We start from the raw sequence: 13,449 nt of genomic DNA on the forward strand, positions 1-13,449 counted from the left end.
TCTAAAATGGCATGGGGAGGCGATCTGTACCTCGCATACACCTCATCATCTGGCATCCCAAGAAAGCATTGTGCGAGGATGGAAAATCATGTCCCTCACCAACCTGCTTCTCCTCCTTTTTCCATGAACATGTACGATTGCTACCACTACCGCGGGATTCATCCTGGAAGTGCAATTTTGTAATGGTGAGCATTGCATGCTTTTATATGTGGGATTTGCGCTTTGTACTTGCTTTGCGTATCATGTGGAATTGGGGTCACAACGTTTTTATGTGTCTTTTCACTCCGGTAAGTTGCGGTTAGGAATCCATAAATTGAGTTGTGTTTCTGTGTGACTGGGCGTGTTGGTTTTTTACGTAGCGCTTCCTTCAATGCACCCACATTAGTCCACCTTACTCCTCATTTTGCGTAAGGATTGGGGAATATGCATTTTCATCCCTCTATTTGTTTCTTTGCGCAGGCCATTCCCACACTTAGAGCTGTGTGTCGCGCAAAGCACTCATCACCACACAAAGTAGGTGAGGACCCACGCAAAGTGAATACAGACGCACGCAGAGTCCGATCCATGAATCAGCAACATGAGTTTTGCTTTCAGCAAAGTGCCCTTTTTCGGCACAAAGTGCTTTTGCAGCACGCAAAACTTTCTATAAATCTGGCCCAAAGACCCATATTTCAAAGTTAAAGCTAAATGGGTTACAAGGATTAGCAGATAGTAAATGTGTTTTATACATTTTGTCACCAATTTTTACAAATACGAGCGGAGAGCCTTTTGGAAGCATAATCTAGCTAGAACTGTGTGTAAAGAGCGTCACTGTTTCAAGCGTAACCTCCGATGCACCCTTGGGCCGGAGGCACCCTTAACCGTGCCAGATGTTAGCAGTGTTAAACTACTCTCAAGAGGATGAATAACCAGCACAGGCTGAATTATGGACCGAGTTTTATGAGCGTTGTGGTTGGCATTTAATCCTATACTCGTTTTCACTTTTTTCAATAATTTTATAGAAGGTGTTAGAGTAGCAAGTGGATTCCCTGAAATGGCAAAGGGCTCCTTCGGCAAATCTAGTGCCTTATTTCATTGTTAAAGGTTGAATGTGGTGTTTGAAACACTTGTTGCTACTAACCAGTGGCAGATTGAAGGCAAAGGTCCCTGCAGGCAAAACTGACAGCGCCCTTCACTGGAGGGTCGTGGAGGTGGTGATTAGAGTGGGAGGGCTTAGTGGAGATCAGGAGTGCTCGAATGATGGACTTTAGTGACAAAGTATTCATGTTTTTTAGCTTTTTTTTCATTCTTTGGAGTGGTATGTGTAGGGGTCTGACTTTGGCTGGAAACAGTCTAGTCACCTCAACCGGTTTTGCTGACAAATGTATTTGTCCAGAATCAATCAATTTATTCAGGTGGCAAATCTGCTCACCCCTTCTATAATCACATGCTCTCCCCTTCCCCCTTCCCAAATCCTCTGTTCTCCACATCCTCTTTCATCTGCTCTTCATCTTCCACAAGTCTCTCCACCCCTCTAACCTTTCATCTGATACTCTTCATGTTCCATTAATCGCCCACTCCTCTCACCCTCCATTCACTTATCTCCTTACCTTCCATTCACTGACTTTGGCACAGCTCTTTATTCAACATGAATGCATTAGCTGAGCCATTAAAACATAGTGATACCCCACAGCAAAAGAAAAGTACGGAAAGTAGTGTAGAGCCATCAGTCTACCAATCTTCCCTTTCCAGCTGCTCTCCCCTTTTTCTTCCATCTGCTTCCCCTTTACCTCCCAGTGACCTTCCACCCACTCTCCCTTGCCACCATTCCCATTTACCTCCACTCCACATAGCAAACATATCCCTTGTCTTCTCGGCTTGCATGGGGAGTAGCGGGGATGATGCCTTGTCTCCCCCTTGAAACAATACCTAGAGAACTGTTACCCTCCCACACCTCTCTCGTCTTTGCCCTCCTCCATCCAGGTATCAAATAAATGCCTGACATCCTGCCACTCTCCCTCACCCAGCTCAGCTCAGCTCTCTCTCTGCCATCATTTCACTCTGAGAACTGATTCGTAACTCATAGTTCTGGAACCATGCACCTGCAACAGGCTGGCATCTCCAGCACTGTCCGCATAGAAAATTACCCTCTAACATTGAGAGGACACTGGTACGAACACCACGGGAGCTATGGTTCTGTTTATTTAAAAGTTCTGCAACACCAGCGCTGTCACAGAACTTATTTCTGAGTGTCACAGGCACAGTACCCAGTAGTGCTCATGCTATGTGGCCTTGGTCAACTTTCGCGTTTCCCACCCGTTGCAGGATACCCTAGAGAACTGAGGATGTTCCTTTGTCGTGATCTCCTTGACATGACCTCACAGTAGAGGAATACAGCATTTAGAAAATTGAACTGTGTAGGAAGGCCACCTGTTGACATCATACACAGCAGTCATCCCATTACCGTACCTGTGTGAACATTCCCTGCAGCTGTTCAGGGAGTGGAGAGGAAGTGCAGGGTGGAGTAGCTCCCATGATCTCCTAATTGGAAAAAGCTCTCTAGATCAAGGAAGGAATGGACTTTTTCGCTCCCCTACCCACGCTCTAAATGTTTGGTAACTGGAGAAGGAAATGGAACCTCCGCAGCGGCTTGTTTGTTTAATTTAGCATGGGAAAGTCAGGATAAAATGTTATGTTAATGCTTGGAGCAGCACTGCCCTTATATGGCTGAAGAATGGGAGCATAGCCAAAGCACCACTATCAAGCACGTTGTATGTACACACTTTTTTTTAAACTCCAAATCAAAGCAAGTGTTACAAACTATTTTATTTAAAATCATTTTTATCCGCCTATTCTATGACAATACAGGAGGCTCGCATCATGCTTTACTCTCTTTAATTACTGCCATTCAGCATTTTCAACAAAACATTTAAAACCGTAACATTTGCTCTTTTTTTCCTTCCTTATATAAAAAATACCAATTATGAGAGGTTTTAAAAGTTCTAACACCACTGTTCTTTTCTGCACTACCTCCCCCATGATCCTCCGGGGCTTAGTAGTCCTGACTTCTCCTGATCCACCTATCCGAGAGCAGGTCGCAGTATAAGAACCCTCCATGATAGTCCTCTGCCTCTTTCTTTTTGCTGCCATTTTGTGATAAGTACCTGTCTCTTATTTAATGATAAGTTTCGGGGATTACTTCAGTATTAACAAAAATGATTATTTGTATTACATCTGTTGTCTTATTTAATTTAATGAAGAATTAGTGCTTACCCCACGGGGGTTCAGCTTGCGCACGCGTCTGTAAAGTATATGTATTTATTGACATGCAAGCATTATCAGGTGAGTAAACTTCGGATTTTAATATAACAGGAGCGGGTGTCGGAGCAGCGAGCGAACGTGCCCGCCTTAGGCTGCCGGCCCCGCTCCGTCAGGAGATGCCGAGAGCATGGCGGTCTCTAGGACCCAGTGGAGTGGGAGGAGATATGCTTCCCGGCATTCCCTGGGGACACCTCAACGCTTGCACGTAACATTTTCATTACGTCGCGAAGCAGAGAGTGAAAGTAAGCCTCCACAGCACGGGAATTCAAAAAAAAAAAAGAAGAAAACAGATTTTTACCGTGCAGAGGGGAGAAACGGATTATCCTGCTAAAGCAAGGCTGACTCTGAACCTGTAAGGCTTTTACTTCCACTACTTTGTACAGCCTTCCCACTCCTCAGTGCTAACAAGCTGATAGTTGGCCTTGCCAACAGCTGTGATGGCTGCATACAGAAGCCCTGGCCAAACGCCATCAACTTCTCCGGAATGGAGTGCAGAAGAATGGGAAGAGGATCCCTCCCACCAGGAAGCTGATTTATCTCAGAGCTTTAAGAAAGTGCTAGGGGACTCGCTTACTCAAGCAGTCTCGCTAGGAGTGCAGCCTATAACACAAAGGCTCGAAATTTTGGAGGCTATGATGGCAGAAAGGCAGAAGCAGGAAACTGCCAAGAAAAGGCGGGCAGAGAGCCCAGAGGCAGGGCCGTCAGCCAGACACCCTGCAGACGGGATTGAACCAAAGGGGCTAAGGTAGCTCGGAAGAGCAAACACTCTTTGACCCCCCCGAGCACTAATGAAAGGGAGTATGCTGCTCCCCAAGATGTAAGCGACCCCGTCGCTAGGTTAAAGAGAGCCTTCCTGGAGAAACAGAAAGAGAGCCAGGACAGACCTCCTACCCCGGGGGTGAATAATTAAGGGGATGATGATGAGGGCTACTCGCCCAATGATGAGGGGGAAGGAGACGAAGACATCTCACAACACTTCAAAGAAAATGTCGACCCTCAAGATATGTAGAACACCGCTGACATGTTCGATCCAGAGACTTTCAGACACCCAAAATCTTCAGAATGGGTGCCTTCACCCAGAGTGCCAGCGTACATGTCCCAGCACATAATAAAACCGCTGGATAGAGAGGTGCGTTCACGCATGAGGTCGGAGTGCCCTAGGCCAGTGTTACTAGGGAAGCTGGCGGAAACTCCGGACCTAGATCCCAAGTGGTCACGTTTGTGACTAAGTCAGCGCATGATATTAGGAAAGGAATTGACCGCGCCTGGAGAGGATGCCAGGACAAGCTGTTGGACATAGCAGGCCCACTAGCAAAAATAATGGACGTGGCTGAGAAGGCGAAGGACACCGAGATTCCGGTAGACCCCCTCGCTCTAGGAAGCTGGGCCCAGAGGGCAGTGTGTCTTCTGGGAAATGCCGATTGCGCACTTTCGTCAGACAGAAAGGAGGAGAGGAGTTTTATTGAAGATTGATGAGAAATTAAGCGATTTAGCCTTTTATGAGGCAGGGGAAAATGCCAAAGGCCTATTATTTGGCGAAGCTTTTGCTAATGAGATGGCCCAGTTTGTGGGCACATACTCGGCATTAGAGTGAGCTCAGAGCTCAATAAAGAAAATCTTCCCGGGACTTGTTTTTTCCGGGTCTGGACGACACAGGGGCTGAACGTCCGGTCGCTACATCCATCAGCGCAGGCCCCAGGGACAACAAGCCCAATACTGGGAAGGGAAACCACAAGATACCTTCATCCCATCCAGATCCAGATTTCCGAGAGGTCGGAGAGGGAGAGGATCTTATCGACAACCCAGTGCCGCCGCCAGTGATTGCAACAAGCATGAGAGTAGGAGGGAGAACGCTCCAATTTTTGAGCGTGTGGTGAGCGTTGTCACGCGAATCATGGGTGTTACAAGCAGTGGCAGGGCTGCGGCTGGAGTTTGTAGGAAGAAGAGTTTAAACACATGGCTCGAGTACAATCATTTCAAGATGGAAGGTATTCACCTTCTACATGATCTCCTGCGCCAAGGGGACTCCTTAGCACGCCTGGATCTCAAGGACGCTTATCTTACAATTCCGATAGCTCAGGAATTTCAGAAGTATCTGCGCTTTCTGTGGAAAGACCAAATTTGGCATTTCTCTTGTCTCCCGTTTGGGTTGGCGTCCGCCCCGTGGGCCTTCACCGAAGTGATGAAACCAGTGGCAGCCGCCATAAGAGAGAGAGGGATAAGTATTTTCATATGCCTAGACGATATTCTCGTACTAGCCACAGACAGAAGTACTCTCATCAAGAATGTACAATGGATCTGCACCCTTTGGCCTCTCTAGGATTCTCAGTCACAACTAAGGCCAGTTCAGAGACTGGAATTTCTAGGCTGCACCAGAGACACAGTGAAAGCAACCCTCAAGCTCCCTCATCACAAAGTCAGAGCGATAAAGAAAGAGCTCAAAGTAGTGATGGCGAAGAAAGTTATTTCGCTTCGATGTCTAGCCAGAGTAGTGGGATTGTTAGCCGCCTCGATTCAGGTGATATTTCCAGGCCCACTCCACTACTGGGCTCTTCAACATCTCAAGATCAGGCATCTACAAGGGGGCATAGGATATCACCAACTGGTGACCTTGGACAGCGAAGCGCTCACCGAGCTTCACTGGTGGCTCCAGAATATGGAGGCGTGGAATGGCCGGGCCATTTTCGGAGACGCGCCAGAGTTAGTTGTAGAATCAGACGCAAGCACGTCAGGCTGGGGAGCCAGATGCGAGCATGTAGAAACAGGAGGAAAATGGTCAGATCAAGAGTTGCAGCTGCACATAAATTGCCTCGAATTGTTAGCAGGTTAATTTGCAGTGCGAGCCTTCACGAAGGGCAAAGCAAGGTGTTGTGTCCTGCTGAAGATGAACAATATCTCCACAGTTCGCTACATAAACAAGCTGGGAGGGACAAAGTCCAAGCTACTAGCGGAATTAGTGAAAGATTTCTGGCATTATTGCCTGGAACATCATATTGCAGTCACAGCAGAATATTTGCCAGGGGCTCTCAACGAGGTAGCGGATTGGAACTCAAGGTATCTGATAGATTCAAGCGATCGGAAACTTCACCCACGAGTTTTCGAGAAGTTACACAAGCGCTGGGGCCCAATACACATAAATCTATTTACGTCCAGACTGAACACTCAATCGCAGACATACTTCAGTTGGAGGATAGACCTGGGAGCAGCGGGCACGGACGCATTCCTACAGACTTGGCACGGAGCGCTTCATTACGTATTCCCGCCATTTGTCATGATCACAAGAGCGTTAGTGAAGGTTCGCAGAGATCCCGCTGAACTCGTGATGGTACTATCGCTCTGGAAATCCCAGCCCTGGTTTCCAGTAGCGATGGAACTTTCTTCGGATTTTCCGAAGATAGTTCCGCATCAGCCGGACCTTCTACTAGGACCGTCCGGCCAGAGCCATCCCCTGATAGCAACAGGCAAGCTGCAGTTGCTAGCATGCAGGATTTCAGGAGAATGTGGGAATTGCCAGGAATTTCGCGAATCGCTGCAGACTGCATCAAAGATTCCTGGGCGCCTTCCACCATTACGATCTATACAACTGCATGGAAAGCCTGGGCGCGATGGTGCACAGACCAGTGTCAGGATCCCGTTTCAGCCCTTTCAGTGCAATTTCTTAACTTTCTGGTGACTAAATTTCAAGAAGGGGGAGCTTTTAGAACGATAGGTGTTTATAGATCAGCGATCTCAGCGGGACACGATAGAATAGAAGGGATCGGTTTAGGCGAGCACCCAGCGGTCATGAGGCTTCTCAAAGGAATAAAAATAAGAAAACCCCCAGAACCGAAGTACGCAATCTTATGGGATGTTAGAGTAGTGTTCAAACTTTTCCTTAGATGGCCAGCGAACAAAGATCTTTCCCGCTCGCAGTTATCAGGTAAACTGGCAATGTTATTGTGCCTTACATCATGCCGCAGAGTATAGGACGTAAAGGCGTAGGAGATCGATAGAAAGATCTTCTATGCAGAAGGGGTAGCTTTTCACATAGCAAAAAGAACGAAGACTGGATTGCGAGTGATTTCGTACCCTTACTACACAGAAAATGAAAAGCTATGCGTTGCCCAGTGCATCAAGGATTACAAAATCTCCACAGAGCACCTTAGGCTGCGAGGGGTTTCCCAATTGTTTATAGCGTGCAGAAAACCTTACCACGCAGTTAAAGCGGCTACTATCGCTAGATGGGTGCGCAAGGTCATGCAATGGGCTGGAATTGATCTGTCAATATTTGGGGCGCATTCTACAAGGGGTGCGATGGCTTCTAAAGCATTTACAGCTGGGGTATCTCTTCAGGACATTATGAAATCGGCAGATTGGTCCTCAGAGTCGACCTTTAAAACCTTTTACTTCAAGCCTGTCTCTAATATTACTAATGCAGTGGTGTCAAGCTTTGAACAAGCATAATGCCTCATGTCTTGTCATAGAATAAAGATTGCCCACGCTAACAGCTCAGGAAGTCTTCATTCTATTAAAGACAAGGAGGCGAGCATTATATCCCACCCAAATGAAGTATTTAAAAATCTGAACCTGTATATGTATTTTTGATGCTCAGATGTTGTTGGCCCGCCCTCATGAAGTATTTTCCATTTCTAGTAGGATAAGACCAGAAAGAAACTTGACTCCATACACAGACCAAAGATGTTAAGAAGTTCGTTCAAGGTGGTCCGGAGGACCTACCAAGTTACAGTTGAGTAGTCAGTTCCAGTTTTCATCCAGGGTCACAGTTGATCAAATAAAGGACAGTTTCGAGTTCAGTACACAATGGAGAGGAAAGAAAGAGGCAGGGGACTATCATGGAGGGTTCATGGAGGGTTCTTATACTGCAACCTGCTCTCGGATAGGTGGATCAGGAGAGGTCAGGACTACTAAGCCCCGTAGAATCATGGGGGAGGTAGTGCAGAAAAGAACAGTGGCGTTAGAACTTTTAAAACCTCTCATATTTGGTATTTTTTACATAAGGAAGAAAAAAAAGAGCAAATGTTACGGTTTAAATGTTTTGTTGAAAATGCTGAATGGCAGTTATTAAAGAGAGTAAAGCATAATGCGAGCCTACTTTTCTTTAATAGAATGAAGACTTCCTGAGCTGTTAGTGTGGGCAATCTTTATTGTTAAAGATCTTAAAACCAGTTTGAACAGCAAGATGATATTATGTGCAAAACCTCTGCTATGTCCAGTTCAGAATCAGGTATACGTTTAAAATACAATAATGACATAATAGGCTATTTCAAAGCTATAAATAATTATTTGGGAGAGGCACCAGATTCCAACTCAAAGTGAAACATTGAATATCAGTTTCTAATTGATAATCAGATTTCACATGAGGGTATTGTGAGGAGCCAGGACCCAGAAGCAGACACAGAGGACTCATGGGTTTGGCCATAAACATTTAAAGAATTAAAAAGGGGTTGGAAAATGCCTCAGTATCCCTATTGTAGGAGGTTTTTCCCTCCCTCAAGCAAAAACAAATAGATCTGCCCTTTGTCAAGCTGTCTAACAAAATATATCCTGTATCTGTAATCCTATTTTGCCCCTCTCACTCTAAAACTGATTCTAAGATGCAAACGGTATTTTTTTTTTTTGAAACGTCAGTCTAATATGTCTCGGTACTAAGACTTTGACATCAGACTTTTGTTACAACAAGGGAATTTTGTTGATTCCTTTACTAAACTCAAAAGCCAGCCGATGTGATGCGAGCTGTGGCGCTCCAACATAATAGCTAAAAAAATACAAGTGAGGTCAGAGAGGCGGTTATGCTCGCCACTATACCGCCATGGTCATGTGTTTGCTTCCAAATCTAGAGAGTCTATGAAGTCAACTATGGCACAGCTTAGTTTCACAGAACTACCGGCCATGGCAAATGACCACCAATCTCGGGACTCTGGGCTCGCAGGACTATAGTTTCCTAAATGCACGATCCGCTTTGCTGTTGACTGCGTGCATGTAGTAAGGAGATGTTCCAAAGATTCGATTTCACGTAGGCAGAAGCGACACTTATTGTCGTTTACTTTGTTTAAGTGACGAAGCCACAACGTCGCCTTGGTTTTTATGGCATTTAGTCGAATTTGCAGGAACTGTTCACGGTGATGTCGAGAAGAACAGTTTGTTAGGTAGCGACATGGTACACCCAACTTATGTTCTCCTATTCCAGAGTCTAATGTGGTTGGCAACTTGATACGTTGATCGTTGTGCTCAATCCAGCACGAAAGTTCAAACTTTTTTTTTGTGGTTTGCGGTCGCATTATCAAGTCGTCTGATGTTAGGTCGGCTCGGATTAGGATTTGATCCATGCGTTGTTTCCAATCTTGTAGTAGGATTGATTTTCCTGAGCCTGGTCTTACAGAAAAAATTTGATATGCAGGTGGAGTGGGTGTCATGGTCATCTTTCGCATTGCCATTAAGGATTTCCACATGACACACACGTGAAGCGAGTGTAATGAGAGTTCATATCTTATCTGCTTCATCGAAATGTAGGTCGGCAGCTTCAAGACGCGCCGCCAAATGATGCCTTCCAATTTCTGCGAAAATGAGGCATCTACGTTCCATCCGGCTTCTGACCCAACAGTAATGGCCGAAACTACGTTTTGAGCATAAAATGTTAGTACGGGAGTTAGAGTGAATTTTCCGTACGATTTGTTCAGCAGCTGTGCTTGAATACTGAATTGGATCATTCGATTTGTCATATCGGTCTTCCAATGATGTTCACAGCATGAGTTGTGAAAGGAGATTCCTAAATACCCAGATGTTTTTTATCGATTTTCCACGTAAAGGGGCGTTTGTTTTTGGTGTTTGTTCGGCCAATGATAATGATCTTGATTTTTTCGGTGTTTAACGCAAGGTCATTTTCATTGAGATATTCATGCAGATTTGTCATTTGCCGTTGTAAAGCTATCTGGGTCCTATCCAAGAGGACGACATCATCGGCGTAGATAAGGCATCCGATTTCTATGTTGTTTAGGATAGGTGGAAAGCATCTTACATTTTTACGATAAGCTGGAATATCAGCAATAAACAATTTAAATAGCTCTGCGGCTAATGGGCAGCCTTGTTTCACACCCATATTTGTGGGAATTTGATTAGATAAGGTACCTTGGTTGTCTAGTCTTAAACTTATGACTGTGTCCGAGTGTAGCGCTCTTATAGGTTCAGTCAAGTTGCTGGGGCATTTCCAGTTTTTTAGCTTTTGCCATAGTTTCAATCGATTAATGCTGTCGAAAGCACCTCGTAGATCGACAAAAGCTACGTACAGTCGTGTTTTTGCCCTTGGACTTTCAGGTTTTAGTATGGTCATTAATAACAGGTTCACTTCCACACCGACACCTTTGGTAAAGCCTGTTTGCCGTATATCGGGAATGTGTTCCGCTATTGACCATTGTACTAACTTTTGGCGTAAGAAGGAAGCAAAGATTTTGCCAATAGTGTCCAGCAGGGCTATTGGGCGGTAGTTGTTTGGATCCGCCCGGTTGCCCTTTTTGTACATAGGGACAATAATTGCTTTGCGCCAAGAGGCTGGAATCGTCATTGTTGATGATAATCGCAAGAATAATGATTCTATAAATATCGCCCATTCCTCATCGTTGTTTTTCAACATTGTATTTGATATTAAGTCTGGACCAGCTGCGTTTGAATTTTTCAAGGATCGTATTACAGCTCTGATATCTTCAGCTGATATTTGCATATCCCATGACGTCAAGTTATGTTCCGCTACTCTTAACTCCTCGCATTGAGTATTGCTGAAGATTTTTGCAAAATGGAGTTCCCATTGCGCTGAATCAATCCCATTTGACAGAGTGGCATGGTGTTTTGAGTTACCTGTGTTCAAAATTGCCCAGGTTTCGCGTGAGTTTTTCTGTACTAGATGTTTCATTAATAACTCTGCATTGTCCTGCTCGATTATTATTTTTTGGGATTTTAACCAATTTCGATACTGTTGGCGACGCATTTGAATTGCTATTTTAGTTGTTCCTTCGTCGTTAGCGGCATTTCGCGATTTCTTCAAGTTCCTCACGTCGCGTCGCATCTCCTTTTTGGCTTGTGTCAATAACATAGATGATAGATGTTTATGTTTTAGCCCCATGATGCAGTTAGAGGCTCTCACAATGATGAAGTCTGATAGCAAGGGAACATAATTCACCGACATTACCTCGTCGTCAAGAAATTTCTGGTTGATGTTTTGTATTTTGGAACTGTCTATCCTGAGACGGTTTCCACCGGCATTCACAGAGATTGGAATGTTGTGGATTCTTTTTTCATTTGTCCATTCCACTATGCAGGCAAGGCGCAAGAGATTGTGGTCACTATTTCAGATAATAGATATTGTAAGCGACAAATCCTTTTCAAATAAGTTTTGGGACACCCAAAAGTAGTCAATAATTGACTGTGCCTTATGATCTGACCACGTTTGCTTCGGCAGTTGATCGCTATGGCACATGACCGTTGACCATTTTACAGTTATGATTGCGTAATGCCTCGCTCCAGTGGTGTCCACGACTAGTTTCTTCGTTGTTAGGTAGTAGTCTGAACACGTGGTTGACTGGGTCATATCTGAACCAAGTACAATTTAGATCGCTGGCACAGATTATTGAGAGATTCTTGTAGTTCAGTATCACATTGTCAATGTGAAGTGTCATTGAGTCAATAAACTATTTTGTACTGATTTTTTCCGGGTTCCAGTACCCATTTAAGATGAGCAAGTGCTTCCTTTTGGCGATAATTTTGTTGTTTGATTTAAGTAGGGCTCCTTTCACGAAATGGTTGGGACTAAATGAGTCGATGAGCCACCACCAGGTGTTTATCCTAATCATCATCAGTAGACCGGAGGACGGTCACCCTTTTGCGTTTATAATTGCAGGATTTAATAGAATCACAAAACCGTCTCTAAACGGGGGCTCACTTAGCCATGTTTCTTGTAGGCAGATGACAAATACCTTTTCCATCTCAACATCAAATTGGTTAAATAGGTGGGTGAACCCTCTAGTGTTACAGGATAAGAATTCTCGAGTGCATTCGGTGGCAATCGCTAGTGGCCAGTGCTTATGGGCTATGTCGTTCTGGATGTTATGTTTAGGGGCCTGGTTTGTACGCGGTCTTTGAGGATCGAAAGTTTGCATAGCTCGGCGTAGATCTACACGTCTTTGTTCCGGGTTACTGCGAGAAGCACTCCTTGGGCTGGTCCTAGACATGTCAGCACCAGGACTGGTTGGTTCAACTGTTATATCAAATCCAAAGAGTAGCAGTTCGTCTAAGGCATTCAAAATGGTATTACAACTGAAGCTGAGGAAATATGCAATAGGACTTGGTCGCAACAGCGTTCTGTTGTATATTCTACGATTTTTATATCATCAGACGTGATTGTTCGGAGTGATGGAATGCAACTGAATAATTTCAGCACGTTATTGTGATTCAAGTTCAAAACTTCATCTTCCTGGTGTAGATTTTGTAATCTCAATTTACAGTTCGAGGAACTATTACCGGAACTCAATGATGTAGAAGCATGCGAAGAATAATGCACTTGCTTGTTTCCTTGGGATCTGGTATATTTGGGGTTCATCATTGACGGCGTTTTTTTCGCACTTTGCTCAGATACCATTGACACGTGAACAAACTACTTGGCCTTGTACACCTCCGAAGTTGAGGTTTGCAAGGGTCTGGCATGGAGAGCTTCAGGGACCACGCTGGAATTGGATGTCGGCTGATCATTTGAGACCTCATCAGAATAAGTGGAGAGATCGCAGATGTCAATCGAGGCACTTGAGGATTTACTTGTGATGCTTTCTGGTCCTGAATCAACTCTTTGACGCTTGCTGGAGGGCATTACAATTCGACTAAGGTCCTTGGTGAGTTTCTCTTCAGTATGTATCCTATTAAGGGCACTCAATTTGGACGGCTCTGTGTGAGAGAATAAACCTGACTTGATTTCTGCAGGTACATTTCGGATAAAGTTTTGTGGCTTCTGAGACCGTACACCTTTCTTAGTGATGGGCCCCTTTTTTCCTTGCGTTGATTGCAGTGGTTGTCGAGTTGGGATACTATATACATTCTTTGTTGTGGCTTCTATTGATTTGGCTGGTCCTTGAAAAACTCCAAAGGACACCAAGGGCAATTCGGGTATGA

Source organism: Ambystoma mexicanum, chromosome 6q (genome assembly GCF_040938575.1).
Source record: "Ambystoma mexicanum isolate Mex_15411 chromosome 6q, UKY_AmexF1_1, whole genome shotgun sequence".
In the NCBI taxonomy this organism is placed as follows: domain Eukaryota; kingdom Metazoa; phylum Chordata; class Amphibia; order Caudata; family Ambystomatidae; genus Ambystoma; species Ambystoma mexicanum.